Raw genomic sequence first — 21,383 nt, 5'->3', positions numbered from 1 at the left:
TACTGCTCTGGTGGGGGAAGCGGATAACGAGGGAGGGGATGTGCGCAGGATCTCTGCCCCTTCCTCTTAATTTTGCTGTGAACAAAACTACTCTAAAAAAACAGTCGTTTTAAAACATAGAAACACAAATAGCATGAGTTGTAATTAATTAATTGAAAGAAAAGGGAAAGATCTAGAACGTAATTTATGAACGCCCACATACATTGGAGGAACAGGACATAGTTACCCCTAAAACCAGAGCAGGATGGTCCTATGAGGAAGGAATCCTCCGTAGTGGGGGGTGTCACAGCAGCACTGAGGCTTAGACATTGTCTGCAAGCACCCCTGTGCATGGGGGTGGGGGCCTGGGAGGGAGACTTCTGCTTCAATCAGAATAGCTATGACTTCACTGACGTCACATAATGAGCTTCTGGAGATTTTAAATAATGACAGTGTTTGGAATGAATGAAAGCATGAATGACAGACACTTTCTATATTACTTTACCCTCAAAATCGGGTCCCATCATTTTTTCTGCTCACTAATCTTGAGCAGACTCGTTGCTTGGGCCAGGTGTTCAGCGCCCTTCATGTGCTGGCCTCAACCCTCTTCCAGTTTTCGTCTACAGCTTCTTCCCCATGTTCCTTTCTTACCAACCAGACTAACAATTTACAGCGCGTGCTTGCCTGTGCTATTCCTGTGTTCCTGCTCCTGCTGTTAGTGTTAACTCTAAGGCGTGCTTCAAGACCCAGCCCAAAGGAGTCTTTTAAGCCCCTAGAGAGAGGTCCTCTGCTTTGGTGATATTTGGGAACTTTTCCCTAAAATAGTGCTTTTTAAGTTATAATTACTTGGTGATGTGTCAATTTCTTCCAATAGACAGGGAGCTAGCTCTTCAAGGGCAGTAACGTGTTTTGTGCGTGGCTGCTTTGCTAAGCACCTAGGGGAGTGCCTGGCCCCTTTGAAGAGTTTGTTGGGTGAATGGTCGCATTCAAGTGGCAGTGACCAGAAGTGTCCACCAGATGGCAGTGTGTGGACATTTTTCCCTTACCAATCAGAAGGGAGGGGATGGGTTTATAGCAACTTGACTTTCATCTCTGTCCTTGCAGACAGACAAACAAATTTCTGCAGACATCGGGACTTTTGACTAGGCAGTAGAATTCACACTGCTGAATTGGACCCTCAGGCAGCCATTGTATTCCCTACAAATCGCTGCTTTCTGAAAATATTCCTCCTTTAGGCTGAGAAAGGATTATACTGTTTTGTGTTCTAGGACAGAGGAACTTGGATTTGAGTTTAATCGTGAGGCACAAACTGACCATCTTTTCAGCACTTAGAGAAAATGTCCCTCATTACCCACTGATTGCTGCCATCCATTGAGGTTCCTTAACCTCCTGCCCACCTCCATCTACAAGGACCAGACAGCAAGCCAAAGTCAGCCAAACACATGGGCTTCCTTTTAAAGATTGGGTCTTCCTGGTTCCTGCCTGCTTCCCACTCAAGAGCTTGGCGGGTCAGGTTCAGAAGACCTACAGGTACTCTAAGCATAGAGCCTCTGGCCTCTTTACCTGTGAACCCTATGTTCAGCTGTGGAGCTCCTCATAAATAAAGGGTTTCCAAACGGAAGACATCTCCTATCCAAATGAAAAGCTGAGAGAAACATGCCCAAATGACTTCCTACACCAAAAAGTCCAAAGGCAAAAGGGGCTTATCTTTCTACATCTTTCTGTTTCTTCATCTCTGCTCCATTCACTCACTTCCCCTCTTGCTACTTTGTAATCTCCTGCATTATTTCTACAACCATTCATGATGCTCTAATTCTTTCAAACTTGTCCTATTCCCATAGACTTCTTTCTCCACTGTGAGAGGAGTGGAATCAGAGACAAGAAGATTCTAGAGAGCTCTACTTCTTTTAACTGAACAAGGCTGTCTAAGTTCTAAGGGCATCTAACTCTGTGCCCCCCCCCCCCCAGCCCCTTCCTTACCAGGCAAAACGCCATGTTCAATGAATAGTAGAGTGGGTAAGCCACACCACAGGCTCTGGAGTCAGCAGCAGACCTGGGTCAAATTCTGGTTCTGTCACATCCTAACTGCGAACCTGGATGAATTGCTTACCTTCCCCAAATCCTATTGCCAATTAAATGACAAGGCATGTAAAGTGTTCAGCACATGCTGGTGCATGGGGCACTAAATACATGTTAGCAACCACTATTAACATTAGCAGCAACACCTTGCAGAAAGCATGGCTCCCCAGAAGCAATTCTTGGTACTATACTCAACACAGCTTCAGAAACTTCTAAGAGCACAAAACTCTTCATAAATCATGCCAGGACCTATCCTTTCAATGAGCTCTGTGTTGCTTTCACGGATTTATTTTTTCATTCACTAGGACTTACTAAGCCTATAAGCTACGGCAAGTTCAAGGGCAAGCTCAGAGGAGGCTGATACAAGGATGCCTAGACATGGGCTCTCTTCTCAAGGAGCTCGTGGCGCACTGAGTAGGTCCACTTACAAACGATTACAGTGTCAACGGGATTGGTGCTCTAACACAATAGGTACAAGATACAGCAGGGAGAGGGAGCCTGAGCTCCGGCACTCCTTGTAAGGCATTGTAGACCCTTTGTGATGTAACCCTTGCCTTTCTTGGCACTGACTGTTCTCTCTGGATGGGCTACCTTCCTGCCTCGAAAATCCCTACCAATCCTCCAAGTCTCTGCCTAAAGGTAGTGTCGCACGAGAAGTCTTCTCATCTCAGTCAAGGAGACTTAGGGGCTCCTTCTCCCATTGGCTATGATCTCGTTGAAGGTGGGAGCCACATACTTTTACTTTGCCCCCTCACACTTGGCTCAGTGCCCAACCCAAAATGACACTGAGTAAAAGTGACGCACAGGTGAGACCTGCCTCGATGCCCACCCCACGCAACCAGGGTTGCCTGCGATTCAGTCAGTGCAAGGAAAACTAGCTAATCTGATAGAAGGTCGCGTGTCCCCAAGTCACACAGACCTATTATAGGAAAGCTCCACTGCCACAGAAAGTCTTCTAATGTTGTCCACTTACACCACTTTGGCCTAGTTCTATTCTTCAGAACAACGCACAGTAAATGCGTCCATATTCTATTCAACAGAGCAGCCCTTCGTATATATGAAGACATCAGACAATTTAAGATCCTCCTTTGTGTTTTTCCCCTTCAAACACAACACAGCTAATTAAGCCATCATTAACATACATTTTTAAAGCACCTAACATATGCTGAGTACTCCTTAGATGCTTTGTGCGTCAAGATTTAATGCTGACACCTCCACCACCACCCCCACACACATACCGTAAGTTTTGACTTGTTTCATCATGTCGGTTTCAGTCCTGTGTTCTAGAAGCTCTAGACCATTTTAGATTTTAATCCCGTGACATCATTATGAATATGGCATTCATTAATTGAAAACATGTGCTAAGCATCATACCAGGCCCCTTTTTAAATTCTCATATTGAACTGAAAAGATCAACAACCATACTGCTTCTTTACATGTTTGAGGCTGAACAGTCAGAGAGATTAAGCCCTGTCCCCTGTCTCTTTGCTGATAGGTGTCAGAGACAAGACAAGGTCGAGGATGCTCAGCCTTCCTCGAAGCTACCATCCTTTCCTCTAGCCCATGCTATCTCTTTGTGCCAGTCCCTAGCATCTACTCTTCATCTTAGTCTGGTGTCCTCTGCAAATCCGGACATCCCCTCTTCTAGTTTACCTTCCGGGTTGTTAATAAAAAGTATTGACAAGGAAAAAGGCTTTGGTTCTTGCTAAAGACCTCTGTCTAGCTTACACAGAGCTGTTCAGCAATCCCTAAGAGACATTTGTGTTAACCAACTGTGAAACCAGTGACTAGGACATGATCCTGCTCAGAGTTCACCATCTCATGGACAATCAGACCACAGGAGGTCATGGTAAGTCCATTGCTAAAATGTCCTCATCCTGCTGATTTACCAGTTTAGTGGCACAATAAGAAAAGGAAATGTGGTATGTCTAACAGCACCTGTTTGCGGTAAACTTGCATTAACTTCTAGTGATGGGAGCCTTTTCATCAAAAATGCCCACAAATCAATTGGGTAATGATCTGTTCCAAATATTTCAGCAGGAACCTAGATAAAACTCATACAATTTCCTGGCTTCAGTGTTTATTCCCGTGATAAGATACAAATAAACCTCTTAATTAAAAGGAGAAGATGTCATGAGTTTAGCAATATTATCTGTTCTATTGAAAAGCAACCCCACTCACACCCCCAGTTAACATTTCAATGTTAAGGTTGGCAGCAGAACCTGCCACTTCTTTGTTTTGGAGGGTGATGTCCCATCAGTATTCCAGATCCCTTTTCCTCTTCAGTGCCTCTATGTCACCTGGCAGAGTGGTGGACTAAATATTCATAACCCCCAAATTAAAGATTAAAAACTTTTCAAAACTGTAGGAACAAATGCTTGCCTGTGAGGCATGTGGATCTCTGAAGTCAGCTTCCAAGAAAGTGCTTTCTTCCACGAGCACATGAAATCCAGAGGATGCGGATGGTGCACAGCTACCATCATTGTAATCCCAGTGCCGGGAACATGGTAAGTGCTCGAGAAGTATTTGTTATAGCAAATGGGGAGGAGATGGTAATGAAAATATGTACCCCTTTCAGAAACTCAAAGCTTGAAATTCATCCTCAAACAATGATTGACAGGATGACCTTTAGAGAAAGCAGATCTGGTCAGAGGACTATGGGAAGGGTTCCTGAAGATTCTTAGAGGAGTATGGGAAGGCCACAGAGAGAGGCAAGAAAAGACAAAAGAGAAGACAAGGGAAGGGCCATGAGCTGCACAGAAGCAGTGGAATGAGCCATGATCATGGACACAGAGGTCCAAGGTTGAGACCCTGATGGCCCACTATGAGCTGTTTGCCATGGAATAAATCTCATGCCCTACAGAACCCCATTTCCTAACTGATGTGACAGACACAAGAAGCCGCATCTCACAGGAGTGCCGTTAGCCTCAGACGAGGTAAAGAATATAAAAGCACATTATCAAACACATACCACCTACACCTAAATCTGCACTGGAGTCACCTTCAGTGGAGTCACCTTCAGTGGAGTCACCTTCAGTGGAAGGCCTGGAGACAAAGCAGTGCATGACCGAACAGACTTAGGACGGACTAAGAGTTTGCTTCCTACATGTGAACTCTTGGGCGAACTTGAAATGTTTCTGACTTTGGAAAAACACTGACCTCCCCCAGGTAGAGAAGACAGTGCTTACGCAGTTTCAGAGCAGCTGAGAGATGGAGCCGTGCAAGTTTTCATCCGGCGCTGGGTTCCCTCTAGTCAGCGAACCCTCAGCTCATCCTAAACTGAAAGTATCATCTTTTGCGGAGAACCAATCATCCCCATTCTGGTGCTGATAGAACAGTATCTCTAGCCAGTTGGGCCTGAAATCTGGGTCTTCATTGCCAACCCCTGCACCAGCCTAAGGAGAGGGACATCCCAGAGCTGTCATCCTGAGAAACCTTTGAACTGCTCTGAATTCCAGTATTCTCATCTGTCAAATGGAGATGATACTTCCTGCCCCATGTTGTTTCAGCATTTTATGAGAATCAACAGATTGATATGAAAGTTTTTAAAAACTCTAAAATGCTACTAAAAATAGATGGTCTTAATAATTGCAATATTATAGGAATACAGCTGAACAACTGTATATCCTTTGTGTATCCTGTACATAGAAAATTGCGTCTAAAAATCTCATATTCAGTAATACCAAAAGATAGTGGTTCAAAGAAGTGTGACAACTACTTGTATAATTGTTCTACTTGTTCTCTAGGTAAATAGCTTGAATCTATGGAGTTCTGATGCTGAAGAAATTAAGAAAATCAACACCACATTAAAGGTGCAATTTTTTTTTAAAGAAATACATTAATGAAATGGTGGGAAGTGGACTGACAGCAAAGTAGGTTTGGAAGTGTTTGGTTTTCCTAATTAAATGGAGCTAATGAGTTTCTCTGCTAAGCCTGAGCTCTGGGCTAAACGGTCTAACGAGCCTCAGATTCTGTGATCTCAATAAGGGATGGCCAACTGGCAGCTGGAAATACCTGTGTCCTGGTGTGATTCATCCCTCACATCTTTGAGTGAACCCTTCCCATCAGAATGCAGAAGCAGGTCAGAAGCACCAAGGGGAGTTGAAGTTAGATCCTACCGGGATCTACTCAAGGCACCTTAGCCCCATGTCACTAGGAGGTACAGAGAATCTCAAGCCACCACAGATCACAAATCAGAGCTAGGAACAAAATGGCAAAGAGGAGAAGAAATTTAATTTGGCCAACGATAACTGAGCATGGAGGGGGGTGGGATACAGAGATACAAAAGGCATGCCCCCCTGTAAAGCTTTGAAACAAATTGAGGAGATAAATGTACAGAATAAAAATAAAAGACAATTTAAAACATTCTCAGTGTCTCCATGGTGTCTCCAGATGTAATCAATCCTTCAACATAGTGGATGAAGCCATTTATGACGTGGCCAGCCTCTCTCTCCATTTCTGGCCCCATCCTAAACTTCTCACCCATATACACGAGGAGCAGGAAGGGAGCTTCTTTCAGCCTTGGTGTGGCTTTTTGGGCACCCATTCCTCTGTGTGGGTTGCCCTTTCTGCCCGAGATGCCCTGTTCTTCCCTCTGGACATAGTCAATTGCCCAGAGCCATGTGGGCTGTGAAGCCTTTCATAGCTCCATTTCTCCCAATTCTCAAACTCTAAGCTCATTCCTCTTATGGAACTTGGCACTTCTGTCTCTGTCATTTTATCCCTATTCACTTCTCAGGTCTCCACTTAAATACAACTTGGAGAAGCATTCTTTGATACCTCACTAACATCTAAATCAGGGCTTCATCTTATTTTCTACTAGAATACTCTTCTCTTATGTTGTAACACTTATCATGGCTTTTAAGTGAGTAATAAATAAATAATATTTGTCTGAGTACACATGCACACAAATGCTCAAGACTATAACTTTGATACATTTCAAGGGCTGTTTTGTTCATTATTGTTGATTCCAGCACACATTGGTGCTCAATCAATATTTGTTGAACAAATTCCTCAAAGTGCTCAGAGCACTTTGTATAATCTTTAAACAGAACACTTAATCCATAGTAATGTAATTATTTATCTGCATTTTTATCCCCATCTCTGGATTTTTGAGCTACTCAAGTCTTCGTGAGGCAGCCCCCAGATCATCCTGTATTTGGCAGTATTCTAGATCTTACCACCTTGTATCTTAATTGGCTTCTATCTGTCTGCCAGCTGCTTATGGAAGGAAAGGAATGTTTACCAGTATATCCCAGGTGCCTAACACTGTGTCTAGCACACAAATGGTTTCTAAGACAATGAATGAATGAATGAATGAATGAATGAATGAATGAATAGAACTTCTTTTCCCATTTTCTCCACCCTCCAAAGTACTCTTCAAATGTTGGAAGAATTTTATGTCCCAGCACTCTGGTATCTCATACACCTTCTGTGCATGAGTTTCCTACTTGGAGCACATCCAGTAAAACCCATAACACTTCAGATTTGCAGAATAGATGCACAACAAGGGCATTCACTTGCTTAAAAAAAATTATTATTTTTTCTCCATAAAATGATGCAGAGACCTGTAGGCATGAAGGTTCCCCCCCCCCCATTGAGTTTAAAGGATTACATGATTTACTGAAAACTGCTATTGGTGAATTTTCCAAGGAGAGGCATATTCTATAAAGTTCGATGTAATCTGGTAAATTGTCTCTCATTGCCAGGTAGGACCCGGCTGGTAACATGCCCTCCGTAAACACTGCGCTTGCTGTGGCATGGGCGTACCCAAGCAAGCCCGAGCGTGGGGCCAGGTTAGCAAGGGGAGTCCAAGCTGCATCGGACAAGGAAGCTGGAGGAATAAGAGGAGCTGAATGAGAATATGGCATGTCGGCAGGGTACATGACAGCCTCTCCAAATACCTGAGGGCTACCACCCAATTAGACTTCATGTGTATGCCTCAGAAGAAAGACTCAGGGTGGGGGTGAGATTTATTTTTAATGTAAGGAGAAATGACTTAACAGAGTTGCACAAAAGAGAAGGGGCTGCCATGGAAGGGATGGGCATCCCAGACAGCAGCCTGGTGCAAGACCTGAACAAGAGAACAATGGTGGCTTGAGCTGTGGGGGACGCGTAAGCATCTCATTTGGGATTGGAGAGAGTGCGGAAGAAGTAATGAATACTGATGACCACCATTGACCGAGGCAGGTACTGTGCCGACGCATTTAATCCCCCACGACATCCTAAATTGTGAGGGTCCTCTTATTACCCTGTGTTTCACTGAGACCCAGACTGAGGCACACAAAGCCGAAGAAGGTGCCCAAGATCAGCCAGCGAAGGCTGGCATCAGGATTCAAGCCATGGTCCGTCCAACTCCAGAGCCTGTGCTTTTAGCTGCAAAGACCGCTGAAGTCCCATGCCCATCTAATATCCTGGGACTCTCTGAATATTGAGGTATCAAGAAAACAATCAATAAACCATCTCAAATGTAACTAATGGAGCTGAGTCCTTCGCCTTCTCCTTTCCCTTTGTCCTCCAGTGTAACTCCTATGCTTGCGGACACAGAGCATCTAACTGGGTTTCAGGATTACTGTGTGTCTCTGTGTATATGTGTGCATAGATCTGACAGGGCTAGTTCATTTCAAGTAACCAAGTATGTCTTTGGACAGCTCTTGTCAAGATCCAATAGAAGAGCCAATTCCAAAAATATGTTCCTTTAGTGGTTTTTTAGGGTTCTCTGCTCTGCACGGATTGACAATGTGGTAACAAGAGACATTCTGGAGACTGGATTTAATGCAACCATATGCTAGACAGAATGAGAACCCATATTGCAGCAGACCAGCCGGTACATTTCCATGTTAACAGAAGCTTGATTGCAAATTACATTTAGTCTCAACAGCTCAGTTCACTGCACACAGATGCCATGGGGGACTGTAAAGTTAGCGAGATGTGGGGGAGTACAACTAACATTTTTTTTTTTTGAAAAAAAAAATCCTTCAGCTGATAGAATGCCAAGGAGCATCAGCGCTGATGCTGAAAAGAAAATGCTGCTATATTTGTTTTGCCAGGAAAGGAAAAATAATCATTGTCGCGAGTTGTTAGTCAAATTATGAATACGAGCTCGGCTGGTAATTGTCTGATAATACAAACAGTGATATTAGGGCTGTCAGATGCTGCATGCGCTGCTTGACAGCTAACACGCACACGCTCTCTGAACGAGGAGTTGGTTCGCTGATTCCAAAAGTCAGGCAGACAGAAGGGCGGCTGAGAGGAGAATTTCCCCAGGATTCTGGCCCCACGTCTAGGACTCGATATGGGTCAGCCTTCCAACGTGTGGTCAGCATCTGCCCCACGGAGAGGAGAATCTGTGGAACTGTGGAAAGAACACGACATGGGTTTGAGTTGCCGGTCTGTCTCCTCCTTACTGTGCAACCCTAGGTAAGTCATTTAACCTCTCTGAGCATAGGTTTTTCCACTTCTAAAATGAGAATGAGAATTCTCAACCAGGTCCTTCTCCCAAGACTATCGTGAAGATCAGCTGAAGACAGTGAACACGTAGTTCTCTATAAATGTTGAGGCTGTAAGTCGCCTTTTTGGCTGGGTTTCTTTTTGTTCCCATTTTAAGAGCTGAGCTGAAATGATTTCTTGTCCATTTTCTCATGGTTGGAGCAGAATTCTTTCATCTAGATACAAGCACCCTTGAGTTAGAATCATTCTTCTTCTTTCTGCTGAAGGGTCTGGCCACAGGGCACTTCTCACCAACAGCCCACCCTGACTCCTTTATCGCATGCTTTCCCCCTAGGGAAGCTGGAGGCTCTCAGCAAGTCCAATCTGGTAGGCACAATGCCCTCATTCTTTCCATTCTCCTCTTCTCCAGACTCCACACTGTGGTAGAGTCTGTTGTGCTTGACAATACATATTCTCCCCTTAGACTCTAATTCCCAGAACCCCTTGCAGTTAAGAGTGGCCATCTAGCTAGGTTCTGGCCAAAGAAATATGAACAACAGTGAGGTCGACAACTTCCCAGCCTTATCTTTAAGTTATCTATGCATACATGACCCATTCTCATTCTTTCTCCATCCACCAGTTCAGGGCAAAGGGCCTATGAGAGGACAGAGCCACACAGAGAAGGAATCTGTGCCCCCGAATGACTGTCTGGAACAGAACCCCTGCCAACCTGCACTGGGCTAGGAAGTGAATAAGAAATGAAGTCTACCTTCTTAAACTTCTGTGGTTAATTGGCTGGTTGTTAAAGTAACCAGTCTGACTTAAAACTCAGACGATCGTCTATCTTATCTCACTACCTAAAGAACGTTGTTACCAGAAACACAGTCAGCGTCGCATCAAACACTCCCGGAACATTTTCACACCTCCAAGCCTTTGCTTACCTGGCAACTTTCTCCCCCCCCACCTCCCCCGATCCTCAGCCCCGACTACACTTGGCTACCAAGCAAACTCCCACTCCAGCGTCCAGCTCTGAAGTATCACCCAGATGTAGTTAATCACTCTCTCCTTTGGGCCTTTCACAAATACATGCATACCCCTTATTTGATTATAGTGGAATTATGGTTTACATAGGTCTCCCTCCTCTTGAAGCAGGGACCCTTTCTTCTTCACACCCTTAATTAATGTCTGAGAAAACGTCCTTTTGTCTTTTGTCTCTGTTTTCATTCTGTATCCTTGGGATTAGGTGTCCTGAGACCGTATGTTCCAGCTTAAAGATGGAGGAGCACAGGGGCAAACATAAATGCCTCTTTAACTTTACATGTCTTATTATAGCTCAGGAAAAGCAAGGTCACGTCCTCCTTCCTAGGCGTCTACCAACCAAGGCCTGCACTTGGTACTTACAGACATGTGAAGAGCGCGAGGGCGATGGCCTGAGGAAAGCAGGCGTAACGTGTTGTGGGCATAGGGAAGGCCCATTCGCGGAGGCCTCCTCCTCCCTGCTCACCCCACTCCTCTTTGCCACCCCACTGGGACTGCTCGTGATCATCCTTCAAAAGGCAAGAAGCCAAGCTGTGGCCCGTTCCCTTCTAGTCCGGCCCTGCCTGTCAATCAGGGCTGCGTGGAGGATACAAATGGGGAATTCTGTTCACAGCAGGACCTGGGTACTCACATCGAACACTTTCCCTGTAACTTAAGGACGCCCTACAGGGTTTCGTCTCCGAGGGAACAAACCACTTTAATTTTTGTTTTCCAGTGGCTATTACTGTCATTCTGTTCATTGTTTTGGTTTGGGATCTGTTCCTTCCCCCTACTTTGGGGTTTTCAGAAGTTGGTTGATTTTCTTACTTTCTTATAATTTGATACTTCGGGCTTCTCTATCTGCCACTCTGACATCCTCATCGGCATCAGCTATTTTTTTTTAGTTAACTCCTGGAGAGTGCTCAGGGATATTCAGCAAGGCAGAATGGTGGCAAGATTAGAGGCCCAGATAGGGGATGGGAAGCCCAGGTGCGTCCTAGCTCTACTACCTTTCCGGGGCACATCATTTCACCTTAGTCTCTTTGTCTCTAAAAATAGGGGGGGAAATATGAACTCTGTCTCTCTAGACTATCAGCTCCATCAGAGCAGGAATTATGTGACTTTTGTTCAGTTGTAGTCCTACGCCTGTCCCAGCACATGGCATGTGGTAGATACTCAATAAAGGTTGTTGAGTGACTGACTGATTGTCGTGAAGACCACATAAGCTAATAGACATAAAAACACTTGGCAAATCCTGTGGCAGTGTACACAGAGAAGCATTACTGTTGTACAGATTGGAAATGCACGGACTGTCCCCAATCTGAAGAGTCATTAGGCTATTTTAAGATATTGGAAGATACTTTGGCAAATATAGTTCATATATGCATAATATCATTGATGTGGCCCAGGGCTGCAATTCAAATGGAAGGCAGGGCAGAGAGACAACTGCTGTCTTAACGGAGATGAAGAAAGGAAAAGGCAGTGTATGTTAGAACCAGAATGTTCCTGGGTAGAAAAGAGTTACAAGTCAGAGAGGAATCTTATGCTCACTTGTTCTAACAAAACAGGTTTTATTGGCTGGCCAAGAACACTGGAATCTAGAGTTGGATAAGAATTTTCCCAGAGTCACTATTTTCTAATATTTTCATATTTATTTATAATCAGACCAAATCTGAAAAATGACTTAAGGCAGAACTTGTCAAAAGAGGTCATCACAGCTGACATTTGAGCCAGTCAAATCTCTCATCTCATAGATGGGAGACTTAGGAAAATCATATGTCTCAGGTAATTCAGCTGGATGTCATATTCAGCACTGGTCACATTCTTAACACAGCTTTCTGAATCATAAATTGCTAGAGACACTAAGAATACTGGCCTATAGCAAGAAAGAAGAAGAAAACAGACACACAAAAAGAACAAAATACAACTACTTCCTGGACCCCTTATGGTTCTTCATCCCCAGGTTCCAGATCAGTTCCGGACGTAGGTATTTCCTTGCCCATGGATTCTGACACCCTCACATCCTTAAAATAAGTTTCTTTTTGTAGCGCAGCTAGCAGAGTTGGGTTTTGTTCATGAGAACCAGGAGTCTTTAGCAATCTAACTACTATTAGTTCCTGGAGGGATCAGGTGTCCCCAGGCTCGTAGCATAATGTCTTGCACAGAGAAGGTGCTCAGTAAAAGGAAGGATATTGATACTGAAGCTTCAGGAATCATCCCTAATATCTGCTCTCCTCTCTCAGATAACTTCTCCCATAAGGATCTTGTACTGTAACTGCCAACATACTTGCCCCATCTTGCTTTCTAAACCAATGTCCCCATGGCCCACCATAACCCCCATTGGTTCCCATCTAGACCCAGGTAGTAATGGGGGAGGCAAAGAGGTTAGAGACCACTGTACTAGAATCATAAGCTTATTTATTGCATCAAGTTCATGAAGCATCGACCATAAGTTATTCGATCAACAGTGAAGGAAGTAAAAGAGAACAAAATCATCATTCTAGTCTTACGACAGAAAGATGAATAAAACATAGCTCCCAGCCCTTAAGGAGCTTACAATGTGTTGGGAGACAGACACAACTAGAATATGATTTAAATATTATAATAGACACTAAATAAATAAATATTATAATAGACTCAAGTACAGAGTCCTCTGAGAACTCGGGGGTTATCCTGGGACATGGGATCAAAGAAGGCTTCAGAGAGTAGGAGACATTTGAATTGGACCATGAAACATGCGTAGGATTTCCCCAGATGGCAAGAGTCAGGAAGAAGGGCATTCTAAGCAATGGAAATAACAAGTGCAGTGACAAGTAGGGGTGGACAGATGTGACAATGATAAGGGACTATAATTCATCTGGAATGACTAGACTAGCATTGGCCAGAACATACACTGGAAAAAAATGTCCATGGTTAATAAGTTTAGGAAACGCATCCTTAATTCCCATTTAGAATATTAAAACGCATATTTGTCTATCAAATGCTCCAAGAAATCAGTGAGGAGGCTACATGGATAGTCCAGGGAATTATGGTGGAGGTCCTGAAAGGGGAGAGCAGAAACGAGTTCAAAGAGGGATGCAGGAAAGTGAGATTGCAGATGGAACACCCTCAGGACTTCATCAAATGCAGAAGAGAAACAGACTTAAAAGGTCCAGGTTTCAGCTTGTTGGACTGAATGGAAGGCAATGCGACTGGAGGAAAAAAGAGAAGTATTTGGGGAAGATAACATAGGTTTGGCTTCGGTCATGTAGAATGTGAGCTGACCACGAACAATCACATGAAGATGTCCTTAGATAGCTGACAATACAGGTCTAGTTTCTGGAAGTAATGTAGTCATTCAAGAAGATGCTGGACAACCAGTAGAACTTTTATAGAAAATATCTAGCACTGGACAAGGCATTGGATTGAATGAACTCCAAAGTCCTTTTGGCCCAGAGGTAGCATGATTTTATGGCCAGATTCCTAGGTTGAGGAATATAGACGGTCCAGCCTCTGCCTGCTGACCACATCCAAGTGGGTAACCTCCTACAGCTGGCCATGGAAGTAATGACTGCAAAAAAAGTTTGACATTGGCACAAATCCCAGCGAAAGGAAGTGTTTTATTTTGTTTTGTCAAAGATTTTATATTTAAGTAATCTCTACACCCAACATGGGGCTCGAACTCGCAACCCTGAGATCAAGAGTTGCATTCTGGAAGTGGTTTTTAAAAAAATGTCTTTCACAAGTAAAATTTTGCAGTGACCCTGGTAAAATGGTTGCCTTTCTTTTGGCCTGGTCTCACTGAGGAGAACCACTGGAAATACAGGATATTCAAGAACAATCATGGAAACCAAGCTTGTTCCTGGCAATGTACTCCACTGACCCTTCCTAGGGACCAGTGCAGCCTGGGAGAACCAAGAGAACACTGGGCTGGGGGTCAGGTGGCCAAGGTTCTAGTTCTGACCACATCATTGAGTCACTGTATGTCCTTGTAAAAATTACCTACCTTCTACACGTCTCTATACCTTTATCCACATATCTATGAAATACACTTAAATAATAATACCTGCACAGCTTATCCGAAGTTATCGGGAGGGTTCAAAGATATGGGTTTGTTTTGTGAAAGATAACTTTAGTAATGAAGAGGAGTTTATTACTAAATATGCCTCCTAAGCTGTTGGAGCTGCAAGGGGTCCTGGACGCTGAATAATTCAATACATCATGCCTATTTTGCAGATGGGAAACCAAGGCCCAGAGGGTTCAGGGCATTTACTCAAGGTGAGACAGGCAACAAAGCTGAGCCAGCAGTAAGGTGGCTTTTCTTTCTTCTAAGCACCCCTGCCTTCTAAAGACCAAGAGCTGGTACCAAGGCAGGAAAGAAATCATAGGCTGGAAAGAAAATGTGGTTGAATATACAGTATTCAGAACTCCAAGCAGCAAATAAAGCCTACAGTGTGAGTAGGTCAGCTAAACCTATTTGCCCCATATTCCCATAAAGTAGGCAGTCTTCCTTTGTTTGTGTCAGACTGAGCTGGCCACAGCTGTGTCCCTGACCCCTCAGTTCAATGATTTAACACACACTATAATGGTGAACAGTTTTATGTTGATATCCTCTCTAACCAGATTAGAAGTTCAGACATATTTATTCCACCCAAAGGAGATCCTCTCCTTTCTAATCTAAGGAAATATTTTAGGTGGGGAGCAATGAGCTGGTTTCACTCACAACACTTCTGACACCAAATGTGTGTAGGAGGATTTCCCCACACGAACCGACAACCCGGCTCTCTAGTACTAACAACAGAGAGTTGGGGCAGGTCCCACAGGCTAAGAACTCTTTCCCACAAGACTGCCCGCACTTCAGAGGCCAGTCTGTACTTCTGACCAACTGCCCCCACTACGGAGGCCAGTACCACCTGTACTTCTGACCAACCGGCTATAAATTCAGGGGGTTCCCACAATCTTCTCCTCAGATTTAATACTTCGCTAGAACATCTCACAGGACTCAGGGGAGCATTTTACTATCACGGAATTATTATGAAGGATATAAATCAGGAACAGCCAAATGGAAGAGATGCATAGAGCAGTGTATAGGGGAAGGAGCATGGAGCCTCCATGCCATTGGAGCACGCTACCTTCCTTGGACCTCTGAGTGCTCATCAACCCAGAAGCTCACTGAATCCCGTGTTGAGGGACTTCTATGGAGGGTTGATGACAGTGCCATGGTTGATGAACTCATTGGCCACTGGTGGTCGATTCAAGCTCCAGCCATCCCACCCCTGCCCCTCTCCCCAAGTTGGGAGATGAGACTGAAAGTTCCAACCCTCTAATCATACCTTGATATTTCTGGTGACAAGCCCCCATACTGAAGTTATCTAGGGACCCCCAACTACCAATTGTCTCATTAGGAAAAAAAGATACCTCATCACTCAAGAAATTCCAAGGGATTTATAGGAGTTCTGTGTTAATTTTTTTTAAAATGCTCTTATCACCCCTATCATTCAAGAAATTACAAGGGTTTTAAGAACTCTTTTGCCAAGAACCAGGGACAAAAACAAAATATATATTTCTTATTATGCCAACAGGGCCATAGTTTCTTTCCTGAACTATGGCAAGAGTACCTACTGATCTTCCTTGACCTTGCTTCCCCATCTTTTCCTCCCTACAGTTGGCATTGTTACTTTCCCACAGTGTCTCTGCTTCTTCCCCTCCCCATCTCCACAGCATAGAGGACAAGGCCCCAACCTGCATCTTGGCATTCAAACTCCTTCCGGATTTGGTCTCAATCTGTCCTTCAAGCCTTATTCCTTCTTCTTCTTTCTTCTACTCCCTCATGATGCATCAAGCTCAACCTGGACTCGCTGCTAAATCCTGAACACATGTTGGCCTTCTTCACACCAGTCTCTCACTCTAGTAGACCCTTCACCAGGGCCCACTGCTGGTTCCTTCCCACCCCCGAGGCCTTGTGTTTTTCCTGTTTCAGCATATATCTCCTTTCATAATATCGTGATGGGTGTACTTGTCCACTTCCTCATTAGATGGTCCTCATGTCAAATCATCTCTCCATTCCCCACAGAGCTCGGCTCAGTGTCCAGAAACCAGGTCTCAGGAAAATAGCTTCTATTATTTGAAGAAAAACAAATATGTACCCTACATCAGAAATGAAGACCACCATACTAAAACAACACAAAACAAGAACCAGTGTTGGCTGAAGATGAAAGTTTCCATGCATCTTCAAATCAGAGCTGGTAGCAGGTTCTCCAGAGAAGTACTTGGAAAATCATTTTACCTGCCCCCCTTCTTGTATGTGCAGTTGCCTAAGTTGCTTTGAAGTCTGTGAAATGGCCAATATCTCCAATCAGAGCAGTGTTTCCTTTCCAGACAGGAAGACTGCCGCGAAGGAGAGAAGCCACGCTTGTTTTTGCGGTCTGGGCTGCGACGATGACTCATCCACTAAAGCCAGAGGCTGTCTATTTTGATCTCTCTATGTTCAGAGTCTATTTACGGTTGCAATTTTCTTTCTTTCTCTTTCTCCCTTCCCACCCCTGGTGACTTATCGGAACGGTCACACGCATTTGACAAACGGAACCTGTATAAGGAGGGAGAGAGCATGATTGAACATGCTTTCAGCTAAAGCCCACGAATGAATGCTTGTGTTTACAGCTCTGATGATAGGGTTCCGGTAATGACTTGGCCTTTTTCTCCTTGATTGAATATTCCCCTGGGCCTGCCAGTCTGGGTTCCTGTTATTTAATGAGGACATTGGAGCGCAACCTCAAGATGTCTGCAAAAATGACCTTTTCTTTGGGCCGATTCCAAATGCAAAGAAAAGTAGAGCCCAAGTTAGACAGGGTGCTTCTGGAATACAGCTTTGGAATTCACTTTTTCCCTCCGAAGCTCAGAAGCCTGGAATCACATACTATCAGAGCCAGAGAGAACCATAGGGGTGATCTGGTTACAAGTTCTCATTCTGCAGATGGAGAAATCCAGGACCAGAGGGAAAAAGCAAGTCACTGTAAATCATACGGCAGACGCAGTCACAACAAATTCAGGCTTGGAACCTGTCTCAGAGTTGTAGTCAGTGTTCTTTTGAATGGCTGGAGATTTGAAATTAATGGCTGGCTAAAATGTCGCTTAAATAAAGGAAAAGCTTCTCTTCGTTTCCCGTGTTACATCGTGGCAGGAATATGCTCTGCTCTCCCTGTGCTCAACACGAGAGACTGGCAGCATGAGCAAAGGAACTAGCTTCTAACTGTTAGCTCAGGGTCTCACTGTTAGCTTTAAAAACCAATATAGGAAAAGTGTAAGAGCCAGTGCTGGAGGGCCTTACCTGGGACGACCTTGGAGCTCCCACATCTGCTTCACTCAGTATCTTCTCTGCATTGTTGGCTTCACCTGTGAAATGGGGCATTAGCTTACGGACTACAAGCCTTCTTCGGAAGTTTAAGTGAGAAAATATGATCAGAAAGTTCTTGGGACTGTAAAGCTCTGCTCTGCTTGTGAGAAGGATTATTACTATGTTATTAGGCTCCTATCTATGCGGTCTTACTTTCTCCGAGGTGACAATTTTATATTCTCCTGTCAAAAGAAATCCCTTCATTCTAAATGAGAGATTTTAAAGATAATTTTTAGCTGTAAATTTTTCACGTGTTCGTTGTAGGCTATTTGGAAAAATCCAGAAACATATTTTTTAAAAAGAAAATCATCTATAATCTTGTTACCTGGATATAACCACGTGCACATACAATTTGAATTGAGTTACTGTAATTTTGCCTTTTTTTGAGCTTTTTTCCCAGATCATTAAATATTACGTATATGTGTGTGTTATATGTGCATACTGTTCCAACATCAGAACGCACCATAATATATTTAAATGGTATAAATACACCTTTTAAAATGTTTTATTTGAGTAAGCTCTACACCCAATGTGGGACTCGAACTCACAACCCCGAGATGAAAGGTAGCATGCTCTTCTGACTGAGTCAGCCAGGTGCCCCTGGCATAATTAGTTTTTAACACTTAGAGAGTTTATTAGTGACTTCCTTAACATACATTAAAAGATTGCATGAATTCCCAGCTAGAATTTCTCTGAGGCTTACTATGGATAGGGTGACCCTATGTTGTTCTCTTGACCAAGACAGGACATTTTATTTTATTTTTGTTTAGAGTAGAAGGTCATACTATCAATAATTATGCCATGGCAGAAAGTATAAATCTGAACCATTCTGAGCAAAGTGGGTCATATGACCACTCTACTTACAGTTATAAGGAATTTTAAGAATATCACTGACCAGAGGCAATATGGCGTAAGGCTAAAAACACACTTTCTAGAATCAGGCAATTTGGGTCCAAGATCTAGATTCACCATTGTTAGCAAAGTGACATAATGGCACAGAATCTCGGTTTCCTCATCTCTAAAATGCAGGCTATTACCTGAATCTCAGACTTATCTGCAGTTGAAGAAGAATATCAGTGAAAGTCTGTTGTGCTAGAATATAAGTTCTGTTGGACAGATTTTTTTTTTAATGACATTAGTATAATGGAGCTAGGTTCTCTTCACATCAGCATTCTTCACAAGGGCGTCCGAAACAATCCACATTCTGCCTGAATATGCAAATGATTACTCTGATAGGAGACAGAGGAATAAACCACTGACCCACACAAGGAGAATCCATATTTGCCCCTAGTTGGATCTCATTACACTTCACACAAAAGGATAATTAGTGTGCTCTGTAAAGCTGCCCTTTAGCTTTATTGACTACTGGTTAAAATAATATGCTATAGTTTGGAAATCTTTTGACCATGCCAGTCTTCTATCGTCTGATAATATTTGGGGCACTGGGATTATGCCTGTATGGTCAGTTCTAGTCGCCAAAAATAGAAGTTTAACTCTTCCTGGCACTATATATAAACTAATTCCCAATTTCCTAATGAGGAACATGCTTGAATTCTCTGAAGCCTCATACTGTCTTCCAGGCAGGAGGGGAGTGATGGGTCCCAAAGGTAGTCAAATGGTTGTCTTCTAGTTGGGTGTTTCTCTCTGAATCAGGAGAAAAAGCCTAAAATGCACATAACCTTACAAACTAAGGCCCTGGGATCTCCACATACATCACGATCATCTTGTTGGAGATGTTCTGTAGTACACAGAGCTGACCGTGCAATGAGGACCTGATAACTGACTGCATTATGATACACTTGCTCTTGTCATAATTATCGATGTGACCATTTTACAGTTCAATATTCAGTTGAGAAGTTTCATTATCCCTTTTATAAAAAGGACCTTAAGTATGAATCTCTGATTTATCAGCCTCCTTTGGATTTTTTTTTTGTACATTTCTCCTTCCTTCACTGTACCTCATACAATGCCTTGTATCGAAGTGTTTGATCAATACTTGTGAAATGAACAAAATTATTCCCACCTCCTTTCCACTGCACATCTGAAGCAATCATTCCTTTACAGTAACCCAAATTCTTTCACTTTCTCCTTCACCGGTGCTTCAGTGAAAAGAACAATAGACTTGGAATTACAATAACTGAGCTTCAAGGAGGTAACGGGGTGAAGCTGCAATTCTTTCCTACAGAAGAATTCTAATTAATTAACGTAGAAGGGCTGAGGAAACTAGAAAATGACCTCTGGAACACACTAAGCAGGGCAGCAAGCGAGATCTACCAATAGATGCTAAAATTGGTGGGTGAAAATTTAAGTGGAAACAGAATTTGAGTATGGTCTCAAAGTATCTCCTCTAAAACTATTTAGTAAGCACAAAGGGAAAAACAGTAAGTTTACAGTGGAGAAACCTGGCAGACGCCATCCTTAGCGAGTGGTCAAAGTTAATATCACCAATAGAACATGCCAGCGTAAAACACATCGTATGCCCTGGGAAGGACATGGCACCTCTGAGGTTGCCTTCCCAATGCCTTCCATGGAATCCTGAGAAAACATCAGACAAACCAAAACTGCAGGACATCCTACAACATAACTCATCAGTACTCGACAAAAGCACTAAGATAATGAAAGACAAGGCAAAACCAAGGACCATTCCAGATGGTAGCAGGCTAAGGAAACATGACAACTGACAGTGATTCAGAAATGGATCCTGGGAAAGAAAAAGGCCGCTAGTGGAAAAATTGGTGAAATCTGAATGAAGTCCATACTTTAGTGAATAATAGTACTGTACCAATGTTAATTCCTTGATTTTGATTACTGCTCTAGGACTATTTAAGGTGTTAATGTAAAGAGGAGTTGCCTAAAGAGGATACAAGAGCACTCTGCTAGTTTTGCAACTTTTTTTAAGTCTCAAATTATCTCAACATAAGAAGCTTGAGAAGTAACTGAGCTTGAATGCTCACACTGCCACCATCTGTGGCATGTCCTTAGGTAAGTCACAGGTCTCTGAACCTCATCGTTCATCACGTCCAAAACTAGAGGAAGAGCACCTACCTTTTGTTAATGTGAGGACAAAAACTAAAAAAGAAACCTGAGCCCCTGCCCCCACCCTGGCTTTTTTATTTATTCATTTGAGAGAGAGAGTGCACAAATGGGAGGGGCAAGGAGAGAGGGGCAGAGAATCCCAAGCAGACTCCACGCTGAGTGCTGAGCCCTATGCGGGGTTCCATCTCATGGCCCTGAGATCACAACCTGAGCCAAAATCAAAAGTTGGACTCTTAACTGACTGTGCCACCTAGGCGCCCTCCGAGGGTACTTTTAAAACTAAATTCTGGGGCGCCTGGGTGGCTCAGTAGGTTAAGCAGCTGCCTTCGGCTCAGGTCATGATACCAGGGTCCTGGGGTCAAGCCCCACATCAGGCTCCCTACTTAGTGGGGACACTGCTTCTCCCTCTGCCTCTCCCTTTCCCTTCCTTGTGCTCTCTCCCTCTCAAATAAATAAAATCTTAAAAAAAAAA

At 43.5% G+C, this 21,383-nt stretch overlaps 1 protein-coding gene and 1 long non-coding RNA gene across 6 annotated transcripts in view; both read right to left on the bottom strand.

The window, feature by feature from the left end:
• Positions 1–21,383, bottom strand: part of TPRG1 (tumor protein p63 regulated 1) — a 477,906-nt gene that overhangs the window by 342,387 nt on the left and 114,136 nt on the right. The gene's annotated exons all lie outside the window — the stretch shown is intronic.
• LOC130542609 (uncharacterized) lies at positions 6,270–21,383 on the bottom strand. The gene is made up of 2 exons (XR_008957281.1): positions 17,810–21,383; positions 6,270–9,412 (listed from the first exon to the last, which is right to left on the bottom strand). It is a non-coding gene; the product is annotated as an uncharacterized LOC130542609 (long non-coding RNA).

The sequence above is a fragment of the Ursus arctos genome, unplaced genomic scaffold (assembly GCF_023065955.2).
Source record: "Ursus arctos isolate Adak ecotype North America unplaced genomic scaffold, UrsArc2.0 scaffold_4, whole genome shotgun sequence".
In the NCBI taxonomy this organism is placed as follows: Eukaryota; Metazoa; Chordata; class Mammalia; order Carnivora; family Ursidae; genus Ursus; species Ursus arctos.
This window is presented reverse-complemented; position numbering and strand designations above follow the sequence as displayed.